The 20,332-nt window shown below is 40.3% G+C and overlaps 1 pseudogene; it reads left to right on the top strand.

Moving 5' to 3' along the window:
* The first annotated feature begins 12,448 nt into the window (after positions 1 to 12,448).
* Positions 12,449 to 17,320, top strand: LOC149749471 (protein TASOR 2 pseudogene; annotated as a pseudogene).
* The last annotated feature ends 3,012 nt before the right edge of the window (positions 17,321 to 20,332 follow it).

Raw genomic sequence — 20,332 nt, 5'->3', positions numbered from 1 at the left:
AGCTGGATCTTAGCGTTGAGACAGAGATCTCTGGGAGAGCTCTTGCCGGTTGATGTTACATGGAGCCGGGTGGTCTCTGGTGGTCCAGTGTCCTGAACTCGGCTCTCCCACCTCAGAGGCTCAGGCCTGACACCAGGCCGGAGCACCAAGACCAACCATGTCAGCCACACGGTGGGTCTAGGGAGAAACGGAATTTTTCACAATAGCATTTTAAAATAGGAAATGTTCTGTGTTTCTGATTTTCTCCACAGTCTGTTGCCAAGATATGTGCTTCAATATGTATGAGGTGAAACTGTCCAACAAACAAGGGGAAAAAGTAGATAAACTAACAGAGTACATTAAAAGGGAGCAATTGGTAAGAATCATCAGTTTAAAATATTATTATTATGTTTTCCTTAAATTGAGAAATTGATATCTGTTTATTAGTTGGCTCTGCCTAGATTGAATTGTTTTAGCTTGCTCAAAAGGATTTTTTTTTTTTTTTTTTTTTTTGGTCACGCCACACAGCTTGTAGGATCTTAGTTCCCTGACCAGGGGTCAAACCCGGGCCCACAACAATGAAAGTGCCAAGTCCTAACCACTGGACCGCCAGGAAATTCCCTTAAGAGGATATTTATCATTTAATATTTATTGACATGATATTTATTGGCTAACATGTTCATCCCCTTTGTATCTTAGTTTACTTTTTCTGTGTCTCACTAGTCAGTTCATACTCCTGGTTTTAAGTATAGGAGGACAGTTTTTCTCAAATCCTTTTTTGTTGTTGTTTTTGTTTTATGATGGAAGAATTGAGTAGATCCCTGATATTTCTGCATTAATCAAAGGAGATTGATTTGTGGGATATTTCTTTAAAAGTGACCCTTGTCAACACATAGGTGTATAAAGAAGAAAAAGTTGCTGCTTCTATTGTTTTCATAGCGTAGAAAAGCACGATTCTACTGAGAAATATGTAACATCCAAAGACCTCTCCACTGTGTTAACCAGGGCTCCTCGGTCTGAGGATAGGAGTAGATGCTGACCTTATAGTGAGTGATTCCCAAACATCCCAAAGGAAACAGTGTGCATGGTGGAAGTGAGCAAACAAGTCTGCTCAGCCCTTTAGTGGCACAACGGACTTATCCCCATAGTAGACAGTATGAAACCGGTAAATTAACAGAATAGATAGGTGAGCTGCCTTGGGGGAAGTGTCAGGTAAGATGCTTGAGTTGCACGTAACAGAAATTCAGACTGGCTTAAACAATAAAGAGTTTTGATAGGCTTACTTTTGAGTTTTAGATGGTAAAGCAAGTTCAAGTGCTGTTTGCTCAGGACTCTTTTTCTTTCAGCTTCTCCCTCCTCTGTGCAATAGTTCTGTCCTAGGCTGCCAGTCAGGGCTGCGTGCTTCCTTTTTGCATGCAGAGAGAACCCGTCCTCCAAACCATGGCTTCTGTCCTTAGACCAGTTCCATCATCTGCATGTCTCTCAGCAGCAACTAGAAAGGGAATGGCCCGCACTGATTAGTTCAGGCCACTCAGAGCCCACCTTCCAGAGCTGGGTGCGAGGTCAGGGCCCCCATTCTGCAGTAAGGAGGTGCAGTGGCTGACACAGGATGCTGAGCAGGTGACCACTGAGTATCGACGGGGGCTACAGGCTATGTGTTTTCGAAGTAGTGTAGTTCATTTTATATTTGGAAATTCAAAGGAAGGAAGGTCAAAGATACTTTGAGAAAATGCATTAGTGAAGGGTCTACTTGTGAGTGCTTCTGGTATTGAACTCAGGAGACTCGGTGCCCAGCTTTACTTCACAGTTTGTGTGTTAATTACTTAACAGAAATTACTTATCACATAAGGTCCTTCGCTCTCAGTGCTCCAGGCTGCTTTTCCTGCCTCATTTTATAATGAATAATCTTTACATATCGGTCTCCCTACCTAGACATCGAGCTCCTTGAGGGTAGGTATCATGTCTTAAGCATCTTTGACACCTTGGTGCCTGGTGTATAGTGGACGAGCAGTAAATGTCCCTTGTACCTACAACACTGGACTTCAAGAACAGTACTGAGGAAGGTCTCTTCTTTAAAAGGTGGTAAAGACATGTATGGCTGGATTTTTCTGTGTGTGAATGGAAAAGGCTAGAAGTAGATATTTCAAAGATTCTATGATTTTTTTCCCCACAGAGGTTAAAATAGGAATTTTATATAGCCCTTTCAGCGCATAATTTGAGAGACTAATAAGATACACTACATATTTGTTTTACGTGCACATATTTTGGAATAAAGAAATGTACAGTTTTAAGCAGATATAGGATTTTACTTTCATCTATATTACAAAACTAAAATTCAGAATAATGTAGCTAATTATTGTCACTTTTACTCTTTACACCGATAAAAAGATAAAACAAGAATTACATCTGTTTGCTGATAAATACCAAAGATATGGGTATATATAACTGTTGATACATTTATTCAGTAATTCTTTCTTGAGTGCTTACTGTGTGCCAGAAGCAAAAAGACAAATTGTCCCTGCCATCAAGGAACTTACAAGACTATAGGAGACAAAAATGTAAACCAACCAATGCATAGGGGCTGTGATAGAAATGTTTGGAGACTCACAATAGTGATTGTTCCTGTGGGTGAAGTTTCAGTCTCATAATTAGTTCCAATAAATAATTAGAAAAGAAGTCTTTTTTTCATACTTGAGTTGTTGAATAATTTATTGATTTATCATATTTGTAGGCTTATGACCTGTCAATTTTTGAAGTATGTTTTATCACTTTATAAAGTGGTATCTTTTATTCTGTTTTTTTAACTGAGAAATTATTGTATGACATTGAATTTTATCTTTGTTAAGGGTATATAGGCTTTTGAAATGGTGACTAATGGGGAAGAAGAGCTGTTATCTCTGTGATTTAGAATGACAGAAGATGCCACTGAAGACTGTGGTAGAGGGAAAATAGAAGTATTTATTTTCATCTGCATTTCTTATAACCAGGGGACCTAATGATGTTATTTCCTTTTATTACTCATCTCTTAGGAAGCTGTAGAAAGGATTCTTTTAATGGATGGTATCTTCCAGTTTTTCTAGTCCCAGGATTCTGTGATATGTTTTGTATTAAAATGAGCTTAACATGTTAATCAAAGGTCTGATTGACCTTGAATTTGTAGTGGCTAAATGGGAACAGAGCGGCTACTTAGCAGTATGAAATGTCCAACATGTCAATGAAAAAAAATGAAAGACGTTGTTTCTGATTGATTTGTTATGTAATTGAACACTATCCTAAAACTAACCCATGATGTTCTAGTTATTTATTATATGTAGCCATAACAAGGCCAAGATTACTTGAATGCTAAGGAGCTTGCAGTTTCTGATACTGGGGACAAAATTGTCCTGATTCCCATAAATACTGACATTTCAAGAATTTTTTTCTTTAACTTTTCATGAGCTTAAAAATCACTGAAGAATGTGGTAGAGGGAGAAGGAGAGAGGAATTGAATCTTCTTTCTTGCTCTTTTATGTTTAAGGCAATCGTCAAATGCTTAGAAGATCGAGAATTTTTCATTTTACTTACGTCGTCAGCCTTAATGTCAGAAACAAGTAAGAACAACTTTTTGAATAAATGTTTTTCAGTATGTTTACTTTTATTGTATAAGATCAGCAACCTCACGTTTCTTCTGATTCTCATTCTGTGTAGGTTTTGGAGAGGAGCAGATGGGTCTTCACGGGTTGCATTTATTCCATTCATCCCCGTCAGCAGGTAAGGACCAGGACTGGCAGTTCACTGCACCTGTGGGCCATTTTTCAGTCCTCATCTTAAACTCTCAGCAGCATATGACCCTGGTAACTCTTTTCTTCTCTTAAATAACTTTCTTCCTTTACTCTCCCTGGTCAATCCTTCATCTCCTTTCTTTGTAGGCTTATCCTTTCCTGTCTGCTCCATGCTCAGATATCCACCTGCCTATGGACATTTCTTTCTACTTAAATGTCTCAGATGGTCCTCACATTCAGCATGTCCAAAACTGGATTCATTTGTTATGGAACAACAAGAGCTGGGAGTTGGTTTTATCATAGTCTCCCCGTCAGTAGGACTTAAGGTCCTCACAGAAGCACTTCCCTCTGTCTGGACTACTTGTCTCCTTCCCCCTGATCAGATGATGTTGATCGCCCCCCAAGCCAGAACCAGGAATTGCCTGCTAGGGGCAAAAAATATTGCTCCTGCAGTCTGTAAATAGATATACAGTATATCTGTGGTATTAGAATTTCAGAGGGCAGTTAGGAAACAAAGTCTAGAAAGGCTGTCTTTGGTGGGGGTAGATAATGAATAAAATTGGAGGAGAAGTGCTGGTCTAGCCACTTACCCATAGCTGTCAGGTGTCGGTTTAAATATCACTTTATTTATTCCCATCACCACTCTTCCTTCAATGAGGACCCCTAGGCTTTTCACCAATATAATTTAAATATGTATTTTTATAATTATTTAATGCCTGCCTTTCTTGTATTCTACTGCATCCCTACTGCTTAGCAATGTCAGGCACCTAAAAAGTAATAAATGCTTGCTGAGCAAATAAATAAATTAAAGTAAATGAGTCATTTCTTTTTGTCATATGAGGAAATTTTCCTCATTGTTTTATAATCACACTGTGTATGTTTAAACATGATTTGTATATAGTATTTATAAAGCTACAACCAATCCAAAAAAATTTTTTAATTGATGTTTTTAAATTGTATTCAGCTACTCAAAGCAGAGAACTGCTGGCATTACCTGTTTGGAATAAGCAAAATATTACCAGTTATAATAACATAATGGCGATAGCTGCTTGCATTTTTCAAGCATTTACTACATTGATATTCTGCTAGGCACAATTGATTTCACAGCCCTTAATAGGTATTTTTATTGTGACCATTTCAAAGATGAGGAAACTGAAACTTAAACTTGCCCAAGGTCAAACAGCTGAGTCTGAGCTGGCTTCCAGCTCTGTTCCCCCACTGCCTCCCTCCGTATGCAGGAGCTCTGCCTTTATTCTTATTTTTAGGTGTACACTACCACCTGAATAAGAAACATTAGTTCCTGTACCATTTGGGGTTGAACAGCACAGGATTTCTTTTTGAGTAAACATTGGATTGTTGTGTTCAATGCTCACAGCCTCCTCTAGTTCGTTAAGACACTTTTCTATTTCTGGTCACTCAGAAATGTTCAGTGCTGTGGTTATTTGTTTTAAATTGAGTGACTCTTCGCTTAGCAGACTTAAAAAGTTCTTTTTCTTAGATTTCATAATAGCCTGTTACAAATCGTTCTGACTTCTGCCTTTCCAAATTCTTGAAATAATGAAGTTGTCTAGAAAACTGCTGCTTTATCGTGAACTGTTAGCAGTACATAAGAACTTTGTCATGTTTTATTTTTCCTTTTACTATCTAAATGAACCGCAGAGAAAGGAATTTTTATTTTAATGGCTAGCCACATTTTCCCATTTATTTTTATTTGCCATTCTTTTCCTGATACCTGCTCAAGTATAAACGTATTCAGCTAGGTGTTTCTTAATTTTGCAGTTACTTTTTCGTTAAAAAGAATGGTATACTTCAGTTTAGTAGGCACCAAAGGTCTTTATTATCTGTGGGTTTTTTATTACTGATAAATTACATTTTCTAGGATTTTATTACCTATTTCTCAGTGACCTGACCTTTTCTCTTTTTTCCTGTACTCTTTTCCTTTAGGTTATTGAGTTGCTGAAAAATTAGCATTTCAGTCAGAGAGTGAACCAGGGAGAGGAAGTAAAATACAGACTAGTCAGTCTAGTTACATAATATTAAAAAATTGCATTTGCTAGAGAAGGTGATGAAATATATAGCAGTAGTTACCATGAGAGTTGGGGGTTACTTAGGGTTTACTTTCTTTTAGTTCAACTGGTTTGTGTTGTAACTCTAGTTTCTTCCAGTTTTATTGAGATATTATATAATTGACATACAGCACTATATAAGTTTAGGGTTTACCAGCATAAAGATTTGACTTACATACATTATGAAACAACTACCACAGTAATTCTAGTGAACATCCATCATATCATATAGATACAAAATTAAAGAAAATAGAAAAAAAATTTTTTCCCTTGTGATGAGAACTATTAGTATTTCCCTTCTTTTTCCTTCTTTGGCTGCGTTGGGTCCTCGTTGCTGCAGGCTTTCTCTAGTTGCGGCTAGCGGGGGCTACTCTTCATTGCAGTGCACGTGCTTCTCATTGTGGTAGCTTCTATTGTTGCAGAGCACTGGCTCTAGGCACGCGGGCTTCGGTAGTTGTGGCATGCAAGCTCAGTAGTTGTGGCTCGCAGTCTCTAGAGCGCAGGCTCAGTAGTTGTGGTGCACGGGCTTTGTTGCTCCATGGCATGTGGGATCTTCCCAGACCAGAGCTCGAACCCGTGTACCCTGCAAAGGCAGGTGGATTCTCAACCACTGCGCCACCAGGGAAGTCCCAGTATTTACTTTCTTAACTTTCATATGTAACGTCAGCAGTGTTAATTATTTTTTATTATGTTGTACATTACATCTTTAGTACTTATTTATCCTATAACTGAAAGTTTGCACCTGTGACTACCTTCTTAAGAGAATTTGAAGTAGGTCATATAAGGTACAGATTAGATACATTTTAAAAGCAGAAGATGAGAATAGAAAAGTAATTCTGCCAACTCTAAATGCCGGTGCATTGAGCCCACGCTGGGCTCCTGGTCAGATGAGATGGAGCTGCAGGCGGGCCTGCCTTCTTCATTCTCACCTGGTGATCCCATCTGAGTGACTCTTTTGTGGTTCTGTGTGTGCGTGTTTTCATATATATGGAGATAATATATGTTCATTAAGTGCATCCATAAGTCTTCTATTAATTGCTATTTAGATTACCATTTGAAACACTGTATCATATTTAACCATCCTGTAATTTTGTAATCTAAAGCGTTTTTTCCTGCATGTTTTTGAAAAAACAAGAACTTTGGGTTTTTAATACATGTGTATATATTTTAGGGCTGAAAGACTTGAAAGTTGAAGATGACATCTCATTGAAGGTGGTACCTATTTTACCTGCCCTTAATTGTGCCCTGCTGGAAGCAAAGAAATCATTTTCTGAAAAAGGAATCTGTCCAAACACATTAGTAAAGCATAATCTCCAAGAACTGTACAAGGTGGACAAAAGTCCTTCATTGACTGCTGCTTCTCAGGATGGAATTAAAGAGACTGCATTCTTTGGCAAAGTGTCCAGTGGTTTTGACTTGACTCCTCCAGCTGAAAAGTGCCCTTTACAGTCTTTAACTCAGTTGAGATCTTATTCTTCAAATCCTAATGGGTACATTTTGGAAGTATCTACTGCACTAGACTTATTGGCAGACTGTCCTCAGTCTCCATGTATTTCAGATGGAATTTGTGACGCTGGATCTTCTTTAGTTATGACTCCAAATGCTGAATTTCACGACTCAGCGGCAGAAGTAAGAAAAGAAACAGAAACACAAAAGAATTCTGAAGAGATGTTTAAAGCAAGGCAGGGAGCTCTGGTCCCATTAAGTCCCGCATCAAATCTGAGAGTTCAGCGTAAGAGAAAAGCAGGCACGCTGCCCGTGGTACAGAGTAAAAGGGTGAAGTTGTGCCATCCCTTTCCCAGAAGAACTCCTGGTGGAGCAAAGAAGCGTCCAGACTCTCGCACAACTCTCAAGTTCCGTCAGAAAAGAGAAAACGGTAAGCATGGTCTGTATGGATTTTCAGATGAGCAATTAGTAATAACTGTTGTGTGTTAACCCTGTTCCTGTGTGACCATCCTGGACTGTAGCTTGACAGTGTCCGTTAGCTCTCTCCAGGTGATCTGTGTGCATGCTAAAGTTGGAGAAGCGCTAATCTAGATAACATGAAAATCAAGAAATAGGACAAAAGCCCACCCACCAAAAGCTTGTATTTCACTTGTAAAACTGCTCAAATTATCACTCAGTTACTTACTTACCTGTCTAAGAAGTACGGTATTTCAGATGGAATTTATTGATGCTGGATTTTCTTTAGTTATGACTCCAGGTGCTGAATTTCACGACTCAGCGGCGGAAGTAAGAAAAGAAACAGAAACACAAAAGAATTCTGAAGAGATGTTTAAAGCAAGGCAGGGAGCTCTGGTCCCATTAAGTCCGGCATCAAATCTGAGAGTTCAGCGTAAGAGAAAAGCAGGCACGCTGCCCGTGGTACAGAGTAAAAGGGTGAAGTTGTGCCGTCCCTTTCCCAGAAGAACTCGTGGTGGAGCAAAGAAGCGTCCAGACTCTCGCACAACTCTCAAGTTCCGTCAGAAAAGAGAAAACGGTAAGCATGGGCTGTATGGATTTTCAGATGAGCAATTAGTAATAACTGTTGTGTGTCAACCCTGTTCCTGTGTGACCATCCTGGACTGTAGCTTGACAGTGTCCGTTAGCTCTCTCCAGGTGATCTGTGTGCATGCTAAAGTTGGGGAAGCGCTAATCCAGATAACATGAAAATCAAGAAATAGGACAAAAGCCCACCCACCAAAAGCTTGTATTTCACTTGTAAAACTGCTCAGATCATCACTCAGTTATTTACTTACCTGTCCAAGAAATAAGGTATTTCAGATGGAATTTGTGATGCTGGATTTTCTTTAGTTATGACTCCAGGTGCTGAATTTCACAACTCAGCGGCAGAAGTAAGAAAAGAAACAGAAACACAAAAGAATTCTGAAGAGATGTTTAAAACAAGGCAGGGAACTCTGGTCCCATTAAGTCCCGCATCAAATCTGAGAGTTCAGCGTAAGAGAAAAGCAGGCGCGCTGCCCCTGGTACAGAGTAAAAGGGTGAAGTTGTGCCGTCCCTTTCCCAGAAGAACTCGTGGTGGAGCAAAGAAGCGTCCAGACTCTCGCACAACTCTCAAGTTCCGTCAGAAAAGAGAAAACGGTAAGCATGGGCTGTATGGATTTTCAGATGAGCAATTAGTAATAACTGTTGTGTGTTAACCCTGTTCCTGTGTGACCATCCTGGACTGTAGCTTGACAGTGTCCGTTAGCTCTCTCCAGGTGATCTGTGTGCATGCTAAAGTTGGAGAAGCGCTAATCTAGATAACATGAAAATCAAGAAATAGGACAAAAGCCCACCCACCAAAAGCTTGTATTTCACTTGTAAAACTGCTCAAATCATCACTCAGTTATTTACTTACCTGTCCAAGAAATAAGGTATTTCAGATGGAATTTGTGATGCTGGATTTTCTTTAGTTATGACTCCAGGTGCTGAATTTCACAACTCAGCGGCAGAAGTAAGAAAAGAAACAGAAACACAAAAGAATTCTGAAGAGATGTTTAAAGCAAGGCAGGGAGCTCTGGTCCCATTAAGTCCCGCATCAAATCTGAGAGTTCAGCGTAAGAGAAAAGCAGGCACGCTGCCCGTGGTACAGAGTAAAAGGGTGAAGTTGTGCCGTCCCTTTCCCAGAAGAACTCGTGGTGGAGCAAAGAAGCGTCCAGACTCTCGCACAACTCTCAAGTTCCGTCAGAAAAGAGAAAACGGTAAGCATGGTCTGTATGGATTTTCAGATGAGCAATTAGTAATAACTGTTGTGTGTTAACCCTGTTCCTGTGTGACCATCCTGGACTGTAGCTAGACAGTGTCCGTTAGCTCTCTCCAGGTGATCTGTGTGCATGCTAAAGTTGGAGAAGCGCTAATCTAGATGACATGAAAATCAAGAAATAGGACAAAAGCCCACCCACCAAAAGCTTGTATTTCACTTGTAAAACTGCTCAAATCATCACTCAGTTATTTACTTACCTGTCTAAGAAATAAGGTCATTCAGTTTCTGAACTGTCCTCGGACAAATTCGAGTGGAAGAAGAGGATCTGCTAAAATCAGGCACACTAAGAACAGATGGCAAAAACTGATAAGTGATAGCCTGAACATGTTTAAAGAGGGGGGAAAGTGCCTGGACTCTCCCAGAACTAGAGCATCCTGGGGCAGAATTTCTAATCCTTTGTGTGTTTTAAAAGTGGTCGTCTGGATCCTACTACAGACCTACTGAAACAAGGTCCAGTGGCCTCGAGACATATATATTGAAACAGTTCCTCAAGTGGTTTTGTTGCCCCCTGAAAACTGAGGGAGAATCAGCGTCCAGAGCCATTTAATGTTAGTCAAATGCACTTCAGTGAACAGAGCACGACAAATAACACAATTTTGGCTTAGAGTCATCTCAGATTATGTGTGGTGTATTTTGTTTAAAACTAGGGAACTTATGCTCTATGACCCCTTAGCGAAGAGGTGAGCAGACTTGGGCCAAAGGGTCCCTCAGGCATTACCTGTTGTCTCTGTACTTCACTGTGCTGGCACAGGTGGGCGGCTGTGACTGAGGTCTGGCCCTTCACAGAAAAAATTTGCCAACCCTATCTATAGTATTTTGAATTTTAAAATTCTGATGCCTAAAGAAGAAACACTGGAGGTGTGTGGATCCCCAGGATCCTAGATAATTAAGATTTTACCCTGTGGTTTAACAAGTAGTTATTTCTGGCCAATTATAGTTTGAGAAATTGTGTGTGTGTGTGTGTGTGTGTGTTTAGGAGGGTGGTAGAGAGAACGGCAGTATGAAGCAGCAACTCACACTCTACATTTCCTCACAAATTCCAGGCCAACCATATTGGGTTTCTCTCTATATGAACCATTTTAAAGGTATTAAATAAATTACCTATAATTCAACATATATGTTGTCACTGTTTCTCAAGTGTGCTAATTTCATCCACTATAAGAAATATGTTTTAGGGATGTCCCTGGCAGTACAGTGGTTACAACTCCACACTTCCAGTGCACAGGGCACGGGTTTGATCCCTGGTCAGGGAACTAAGACACAACATGCCACAGAGTGTGGCCAAAAAATGAACAACAACAACGATGTGATTAAACCAGCCAAGATGACTAAATATAATACCACAAAAGCTCAAAAAAAATAGAAAAGAAATACATTGTATATTGTAGTCCAGTACACACAAATTCATACATTACTGAAACAGAAATTTCAGGAAGCATTTACCCTAACTATGTGTAATACAATCTGATATCTTCTGTTTCATTTAACAAAGAATTCTGGTTGCAGCCCATTAAGTTTATTTTATAATACACCCATGGGTTATTGCATGCAGCTTGAGAAACATGTCATTGAGTGATGCAAATAAGCAGGGCAGTCCGTGCAGGGTCACCTGTTTCGTGTTTCTCCTTTTCCTCGCAGGACCTAGGTTGTGAGAGATGTTCCCCTCCCGCCCGTGCAGATGTTACGCTTCCCCTAGTCTTGATCATCTCATCTTATTTTCTTTCTCTTCTTAATTTAGTCTTAACAGTTTTCCTGCTTGACTTATATTTTGCCTTTTTTTATGCTAAAAATTTTAGAAATTGTAACCAGTATAAAATCAGAAGTCTTACTCTAAAAACAAAACTGCTGCTTTATTGCCTTTGATAGTTTAGTAGGGAAGAAAATAATTAGACCCAGGGAAATGTACAACATTAAGAGAGTCTAAAAGCTTTTTTAAAAAACCGTTTATTTTTCTAACCTTCAAAAGAATAAAATGAAACTGGTCTCTTTTCTACATTTCACTAATAACCATCACATTCTGAAACTGTTTAATATGTTTTCTGTTCTCAATCAATTAGAAATAGTATTTTCCATATAACGTGATTTTAAAATATTTGCAAACATTCACACGTGTGATTATTTTATATAGTCAATGGGGAAAACGTTTTCACAGGGAACATTTATTAACATTTTTTTTTAACTCTTAAAGGATTGAAACACTTTCTGCGTGTGATACAAGCAGGTTGTTAATAGTTTTTTCTCCTCATGTGCCCCCACCTTTAGTTCTTTCCTTCCTTCCCTGCGAGAAGTAAAGCTGAGCATTTTGTAAGAGAAATGAGCAATTATAATAGATTTATAGGAAGTTAAATCAGAAGAGGACTTTCTTCAATGTACCTTCCTCTGTCTTCTCTTAAGAGATGATTTTTCAGGCAGTGTTAAAGCTTTGATATTTAGGTGTAGTGAAGGAAAATATGTAAGATGGCTCTTTGTGAACCTACAGTCTCTTCTCTACAGTGTGATCATGGTTTTAACCATATGGCTTTATGGGAGCTGTGTCGCTTTTGTGTAAATTGAATTATCCGTCACCCTGTGCTGTGAACTAGCATGTTCAGCCTTACCTGCCACATCAGTCAGCAAAGATTATGGAATCTTTTTTAAAAATTAAGTCATGCCTTGTTTCTATAAAGTTATTACTCTGATATTTTTCTCCTAATCCTAATTAGGGATATAGACCAACACTTAGCAAGTTCAAAAATCTTTTAATGAAATACCCCCAATTTTATATTTTATTCCCCATTATTAAAGTTTCCCCCCCAAAACAAATCAAAGGAAAGCTACCCCTTAGAAAACGGTGTCTTTTCTGCATAAGGTGCGCCCCCTACCCCTTAGAAAACGGTGTCTTTTCTGCATAAGGTGCTGAAGTGCTGACTGCACAGTTTGTACAGACAACCAAATTGGATTGGAAAAACCAAGAAGCTCCTATTTCTAAAGATGTTCCAGGGTCAACGAATGCTAAAAGGGCAAGGAAACGAGAGACATCTCCAGTCAAAACTGTTCCAAGGGCTGAGCCACCTGTGAAGAATTCTCCACAAAAACAGAGGGAAAATATAGTAAAAGGCAATCAGAATCCCAGAATCAGAAAGCAGCCACAACCTGGTAAGAAGTCCTCTTCCTGTAAATTTCAGCACCGTAATACAGACTAATCGAGATTATAAAGTAGTATATTGAAACAGTATAAGATCAGTTGAAATCTGTCACGTTCTTGTGGTCTTCTTTAGTTCAGACACTGACAGGACAAGTAACTTGGTTTCCCATTGTGAATAAATAAGAAAGTGCCAAGATTCATACCTTCACTAAATAGACCCTACTTTTCATTCTGCAGAAAGCCTGAACATGAACTGTTTAGCAGAGTTAAAGTATAAATGGCCTTTTTTAATGACTAAATTCACAAGCAAGTAGCATCTGGCAGTATTTTTCTGGACCATAATCAGTTATAGAAGATATTATAGGTTTGTCCAGAGGGAACTGTAAAGACATGGTTCAAAGCAGTCAGTAATCTCGAATCCTGTATTTCACTTGTATTTTTTCTTGTTTTTTTTCGGTACGTGGGCCTCTCACTGCTGTGGCCTCTCCCGTTGCGGAGCACAGGCTCCAGACGCGCAGGCTCAGCAGCCGTGGCTCACGGGCCCAGCCGCTCCGCGGCATGTGGGATCTTCCCGGACCGGGGCACGAACCCGTGTCCCCTGCATCGGCAGGCGGACTCTCAACCACTGCGCCACCAGGGAAGCCCCTGTATTTGGTTTCAAAAGGCATTAAATTAATTTTAAAAGCAGTTTTACTTTTCTACTTCTACTTGTGCGGAAGTGAATAACCAAGTCTCCTTCTGTGAGCCAGCAGCTGACTGCTGGTTCCGTGTTCCACCTGCTGGAACCTCCTCGTTGCTGGCACGTTCCCTCATCACCGCGGACCTCACTTTTCTCCCAGCTCCATGTCCCTCTTCACACCCGTCTCTCTGAGTAGAGTGCAGCTCCACCAAGCTGCAAAATCTATACATTTTACAGTATCTTCGGTATTGAGTCCTACTGTGTTGTATGTGTGGTGGTGTTTTTTGTTTAGAAAAACCTTCATTTCCTCATATCTCTGTATTTCCATCAGTTTTCTGTCTAATCTCATGATTCTACTTTCTCTCATCTACCTTTAGGTTTTTTAAAAGCCTCAAATTTAGTGGAATTCAGGGAAAGAAACGCTTGTTTTGTTGGGGTGATGGTATTATGGATGAGCTTGGTTTCTTCTTTCCTCATTGTTTAAAAAAATTTTTTCGGCCACACCTTGCAGCATGTGGGATCTCGGTTCCCTGACCAGGGATCGAACCCCCACTGCCTGCATTGGAAGCGCAGAGTCTTAACCACTGGACCACAGGGAAGTCCCTTTCCTCAGTTTCGTTAATGTTGTTTATGGCTGAAGATTTTTCTGAAAGCTCCTCAGTCATATCACCGTACAGCCTGTAGAGAGTCATACCCAACACAGCCTCTCTGCTTGTCTCCCCAGGCAGTTACGAGGTGGTCTTACCCACGGGTGCACATTTCTCTCCTGCCGTTTCCCAATGCGTGCCTTCCCTGCCAGGCACATGGTGCCACCCACACGAACCACGCCTGTTGTCACTCCTGTGCAGTCCCCTCTGCTCAGCTAAGTCCACCCGGAGTCATTTCCTGATGCTCTGATCTGCACTCATTTCTCCTTTTTTTTCCATTTCTTTTTTGGGTTTTTGAGAACGTTAAAGAGTTAATTCATACTATTTTCCAATCATCTGGTGTGTCTTGGTCCTGTCTTTCCAATTAGTTTGTAAACAGGATGAGTATAGATACATACATAATGCATTGTATTCCCAGCCTTGTCATTAGAATTCCTTGTGCTGAATTGGCTTCTATATACTTGTAGGCTAATCGATTAGTGGGAGGAGGTGTGCAACTGGGCATTGGCAGAAAAGTGAGCCCAGAAAATGAAAAGTTTCCAGAATGGGTATTCAGAAATAGGGCGATTTGTATTGCAAGTGTCTGTATATATTGTGCAGCCACATTCCAAGTTAAAATTTTAAGATTACCACCTTTAAAATAATGTGTTAATTTTTTCTTTTATTTCTTAATCACCCATGCTAATCCACTTCATTTCTTTTACTTGAAATATCAGAGTTTAAGAAGGCTCAATCATTTTGTTACTGAAACTAATGGTTTTCTGTCCTTTTTAAAGTTTTCAATATAGTTTTTATTTACTGAACTCTTTAATTTTTTATAATTTATTTGGCATCATTTTATCTATATTTCTTAAAAGAGATAGATGATCAGTATTGTATTTTTAATTAATTGAAAACCTCTAGCAAGTCAGTTATTAAATGATTTACCTGAAATGACACATATGAAAATGAACCCTTTTTCTTGACTCAATACAGTGTTCTCTAGATTTGACCTTCCTCATAGTGATACTCAGTGTAAGAACCATAGTATTTAAGGATAGAATGAACTTAGTGTCAGTAAACACATCAGATCCTAAAATGAATGTGTTTCCAGTACACCCGGAGGGTTCACGAGACAGCCCTCTTTGGGCCACTTTCTCGTACCTCACCCCGTTGGGCTTTGATATTTTAAATAAAAACTGGGCAGTGGTTGATTAATTTTACCCTCCTCACCATACACACACTCTTGTCATTCTGTTTGATGACCTCATAGGCCAGAGTTTTCTCTGTAAATGTACTGTCATTGGGCTTTGCGGACAGGTTAGTAATTTATTTCAGACCTGCTACTGCTAATTATAAAGAGGAGCACAGTTGGCTTTTCTGTCCATCCAGCCACCTGCTACAGGGACTCACTGCCCAGTATTGTTGAGAACTTTGTCCTTCATGATAATCACATTTTAAAAGGCTGAATCAAAGTCCTGAGAAGGCAAGTAAACCACCTGAGAATGTTAGTTTTCTGACCGAATGCCAGTGGGTAGATTTGAGTACCTGCTGTAAGGAGAATTATCAGTAGATGAGGAGATTTGCTTTTTTGCAGATAGAATAGAGAGGAAATGTTTTTAATGCAGAAACTGAAGTTTTAAAACTTGAAATTAATTGGCGATTCTGAATATTCTTACTTTTCTCATTTTTTATTTGTATCGTAACGTATTATAATTAAACATCAGTACGGTTAAAAATCATCTCTATTTTGAACTTAGGTGGTTCCTCTAATAACTTGCCAAGGGAAATGATTTCTAAGAAAGTACATTAACCTTCTATAATATACACTTTAAACTTAGAAATTCTTAGATTCTCACGAGATTGTAAGCTCTCTGAGGGCAGGAGTCTTGTTTTCTTGTTTTTGTTTTTTTCTCTTTGTATATTTCTTTAGCTGAGCAGTATGCCTTGTGTGTAGGTCAGTACATGCAGGTTTTTTTTGTTTGTTTGTTTTTGTTTTTTTGCGGTACGCGGGCCTCTCACTGTTGTGGCCTCTTCCGTTGCGGAGCACAGGCTCCGGACGCGCAGGCTCAGTGGCCACGGCTCACGGGCCCAGCCGCTCCGTGGCATGTGGGATCTTCCTGGACCGGGGCACGAACCCGTATGCCCTGCATCGGCAGGCAGACTCTTAACCACTGCGCCACCAGGGAAGCCTGAGTACATGCAGTTTTGAAGGGTGATTTCTTTTTAAATTAATATGCACATTCCTTAAGACTTGTTCCTTGGTAAATACATTATAATACATCAGGAAGTTGGACAAGACCTCACTCTGGTAATAAAAATTTAACATACAATTTATGCAACATATCAAGAGGTTTTTCTTGAATATGTTGACTTAACTGTTGATTTTCACTGAACCATAGGAATATGACAAAGAATTAATTCTATGGAAATCAAGTGTTATGTGTCTTTTTTTCTTTTATGCTGAAGCCAAAGGAGAAACTTCTTCACAGCTTCAATCAGAAATTTCAGATGGTCGAGAAGATGTTATTAGCATAAGTACAGCTCAACCAGAAAATATCACAGTGGCTCCAGAAGACCCACCTGAAAACTCCATTGTCAACTGTGACTCCCAGGCCCTAAATATGTTGGCTGATCTTGCATTAAGCGCTGCTACCTCTACCACACCATCCTCTGAGCCCAGAAACTTGCCCTGCTCCTCTGAATTGCCACAGAACGATGTTTTGCTTTCTAAAGAACATTCTTTGCGTGGTACATCAGACCATGAATATCATAGAGGAGTTAAAAGTCAAAAAGGTGGACCGTTATCCAAGCCCTCCTCTGATAAGGGTAATCTGACATCAGACCCCACGGTCAGCCAGGAGGAAGAAAGCTTGGTTGCTGGCATTCAGGCCCCTGCAGAAGCCCAGTCAGCACTGCCCGAGGAAACCCTAGAAAGTTCCGACGCAAGCCAAAGCTCTGTCGTTGCTGTGGAGCGTTCCTATGCCCTGCTCCTTGCAGAACATTCAAAGAAGCATCTACAGCAGAGAGGGGCCCCAGGCCCTGCGTTTGCCAAGAATGGCACAAGAGGCCCTGAAGCGGGAACCCCAGTGGGGAAAGTGATGCCATTTCGGCATCAGCAGGTCACCTCCCCACTGCAGCAGCTTTCCGAGGCCCCAGCGCTCAGGCGCAGGAGCGGGGTGCTGCCCTCCAGCCTGCAGGACTTCTGCCGCTCTCGTGCCGTATTCAGCTGTGACGGCTCCTTTAAGGTCACTTTCGTATGGGAAGCAGATTACGTGTTCAGCTTAGACGGCAAGTAAGTATAGCAACAACCCCCTGGAGAAGACTGTAGTCAGAGCACTACACGGGTGAGTGGGAGTGACCCTGGATGAAAGTGGATGGACTTTTCTGTTGAGATAAATGTAGCGAGAAGGGATACTTGTGCTAAACTCTGGGGAGGGAGAAGGAAGTGTGTAAGATCCAGTAACTTGGGAATAATACCAAGCAGATTCACTGTAATCATTTGTTATATCAACTTCATTTTTATCTTACTCATTGTTTCATGTTCATGTAATTTTTAAAATAAAAATGAACACAAAAACTAAGGTTAATAATTAAGGCACTTACTTATAAGATAATCAACTAAAACAGTCATTTTCAATGATTTTGGTTTCTTCTTTCTTTAAAATCTCAGGCCTTGGAATACTGATTTACCAGATACCATGGAAGAAGTGAAGCTTTTACTTCATATGTGGGTAGCTCTGTTTTATAGCAATCAAAACAAAGTCATACAATCATCCCGAAAAGTAGTAGAACACAGCAACCCAGCAAAATACGTGTGCATAAATAGCACGTTAGAATCGTTTGAATTCAGTGAAATTGAAGAGTCCTCCGGTGTGGAAAGGTGCTCCGTAGACCCTCTGTTGGAGACTAATGAGGCTCCCAGAGGTCCTACTGCCAAAGTGTCCTTCCCAATCACTGACCCCCTGCTTCCTTTCATGAAACCACCGCCTGTGAGAGGCTTGGAGCTTTGGGTGCAGAATGAACAGAAAGAAATGTTTGCAACAGCAGGTCATCCAGAGACCCCAGAAAGCCAGAATTTCATCTATTCCTGTAATAATGAGGTAGGTAAAGCTGAATACTGTAAATGCTGGTGTTATTTTTGAAGAAATATTTTTTGTACGTAAAATCACATTCATAACAAGGCATTGGTTTCTTTTAGGAAAGTGGATTCTCTAGCTATGTAAAGGATTAGAATGCCAGAAACTTAGTTTACAAAGTCTGGATTGTCTGCAGGTGGAGCTTATCTACCATCCTGATTGAAGAAACAAAAGGAGGAAAAAAATCGTAGGCCTCAGATGATCTGGGAGCCAACCATAATTATGTAGCTTTTTAGTTGTATGATTTGGGGCAAATTACTTGTTCTCTGAGCTTATTATCTTTTAAAAGAGGTGAATAATACTTATTCTGTTTACCTATAATAGTGTTTATGGATCAAATGCAGTAATAATAAATATAAAAAATCTTTGATAAACCTTAAAGGAAACTAAAATTGAATATATTAAAAAATATTTTTAAAAACAAATCCTGAGGGCTTCCCTGGTGGCGCAGTGGTTGAGAGTCCGCCTGCCGATGCAGGGGACACGGGTTCGTGCCCCGGTCTGGGAAGATCCCACATGCCGCGGAGCGGCTGGGCCCGTGAGCCGTGGCCGCTGAGGCTGCGCGTCCGGAGCCTGTGCTCCGCAACGGGAGAGGCCACAACAGTGACAGGCCCGCGTACCACCAAAACAGAAAACAAATCCTGAGACAGTAAATAAAATGCCAGACCTCTCATAGTCTGCAGATAACTGTTTGTAAATATGAAAAATACACTTTGTTTCATTTCACTGTTCTCAACTGATAGGACGGATAATCGAATTTTTTTTTTTTTTTTTTTTTTTTTTTTGCGGTACGCGGGCCTCTCACTGTTGTGGCCTCTTCCTTTGCGGAGCACAGGCTGCAGATGCGCGGGTTCAGCGGCCACGGCTCACGGGCCCAGCCGCTCCGTGGCATGTGGGATCTTCCCGTACTGGGGCACGAACCTGTATTCCCTGCATCGGCAGGCAGGCTCTTAACCACTGCGCCACCAGGGAAGCCTGATAATCGAATTTTAATTGGAGCAAATTAAAAAGTTGTATCAAGATTCTAAGTAAATGGATTGACAAAATACCTGCCTTTTTAAGCTTTCAGAGCAGATTTATTACAGAATAATTTTACATGGGTTTGGGCACCTTCAGTGCCTGTGTTAACATTGAGTTTCTGTACCTGGGCTTCCGTGGGGATTTGCAGGTCCAGGGGTGAGCCTCAGAGGGTCTGTGAGTGTCTGCAGATGCTCATCTTCATCAGAATGAAGACTGGTGGAACGCTGTGGGCCAGAGACTGGTCTGAGCCCTTCACTCGCATTAGCTCAGTTAATTCTCACACGGCCGGGTGAGGTAAGGACCGTGCCACCCATCTTATAGGTGAGAAGACTGAGGATGGAGAAGTACAGAATGGCCTGGAGGCACATAGTAAATTGTCCGGCCAAGACTCAGATCTGGACACTCTAGCTGTTTCTCAGTGTCTAATTCTGTGGATGTATTTATGTATATATATGCACATATGTGTGTGTTTATATGTGTACACATAAAATATATGTTACGTGTGTATGCGTTCTTTTTCTGAGGATGGGGTTCATAAATTTCATCTTATTCTCAAAGAGATACATAAAATCACTACCTTAGAATAAGAAAGTATTTATGTTTAGTCAGGCAGATTTTAATTATTACATATATATTTATACACACACTAGTCTCTTATAAAGTATTTTCGGTCGTGGTAATATATATTAACTTACTTTAGTAATGTCCAATTAGGAATGATTTTCTTGCAAACATGAAAGAGTATTAAGTAGAAAGTAGAATGTTAAAATTAACGATTCCTAACACTTTCTATAGCATATACTTAGAAATATGTTTCCGTCATCTTCTTGAATACTGTACCCATACTTTAAAGGTGCACACACATCCTGTACCACTCCCTATTCTAGGGCAAACTAGGATTATCAAAGTTTTCATTTCACTAAGAGCACAGGCATGGTGAGATTCACGACTATGGCCCAACATTATCAGCCACAGTACGATTGGGAGGGTCATAGAACTGTTCTCAGAATGAGTGTGCCATCAAGAGTTTTCTATGCTTTGTATCTGGCCAGTCGTGTCCTCTTAAAACCAAGTCTCAGCTCCTCCCTGCCAATTGCTCAGGTCAGTGTCTTTCTTTGACTAAGGCAGAAATGTTTTTAACAAGAGATTTGAAACACAGGTCCTGACTTACAACACGACTGCTTCAAAATCTG

This window comes from Delphinapterus leucas, chromosome 3 (assembly GCF_059928025.1).
Source record: "Delphinapterus leucas isolate spDelLeu-1000000601 "Yukka" chromosome 3, BTC_Dleu_Yukka2, whole genome shotgun sequence".
In the NCBI taxonomy this organism is placed as follows: domain Eukaryota; kingdom Metazoa; phylum Chordata; class Mammalia; order Artiodactyla; family Monodontidae; genus Delphinapterus; species Delphinapterus leucas.
The sequence above is the reverse complement of the archived record's forward strand: the minus strand, read 5'-3'. Positions and strand labels throughout refer to the sequence as shown.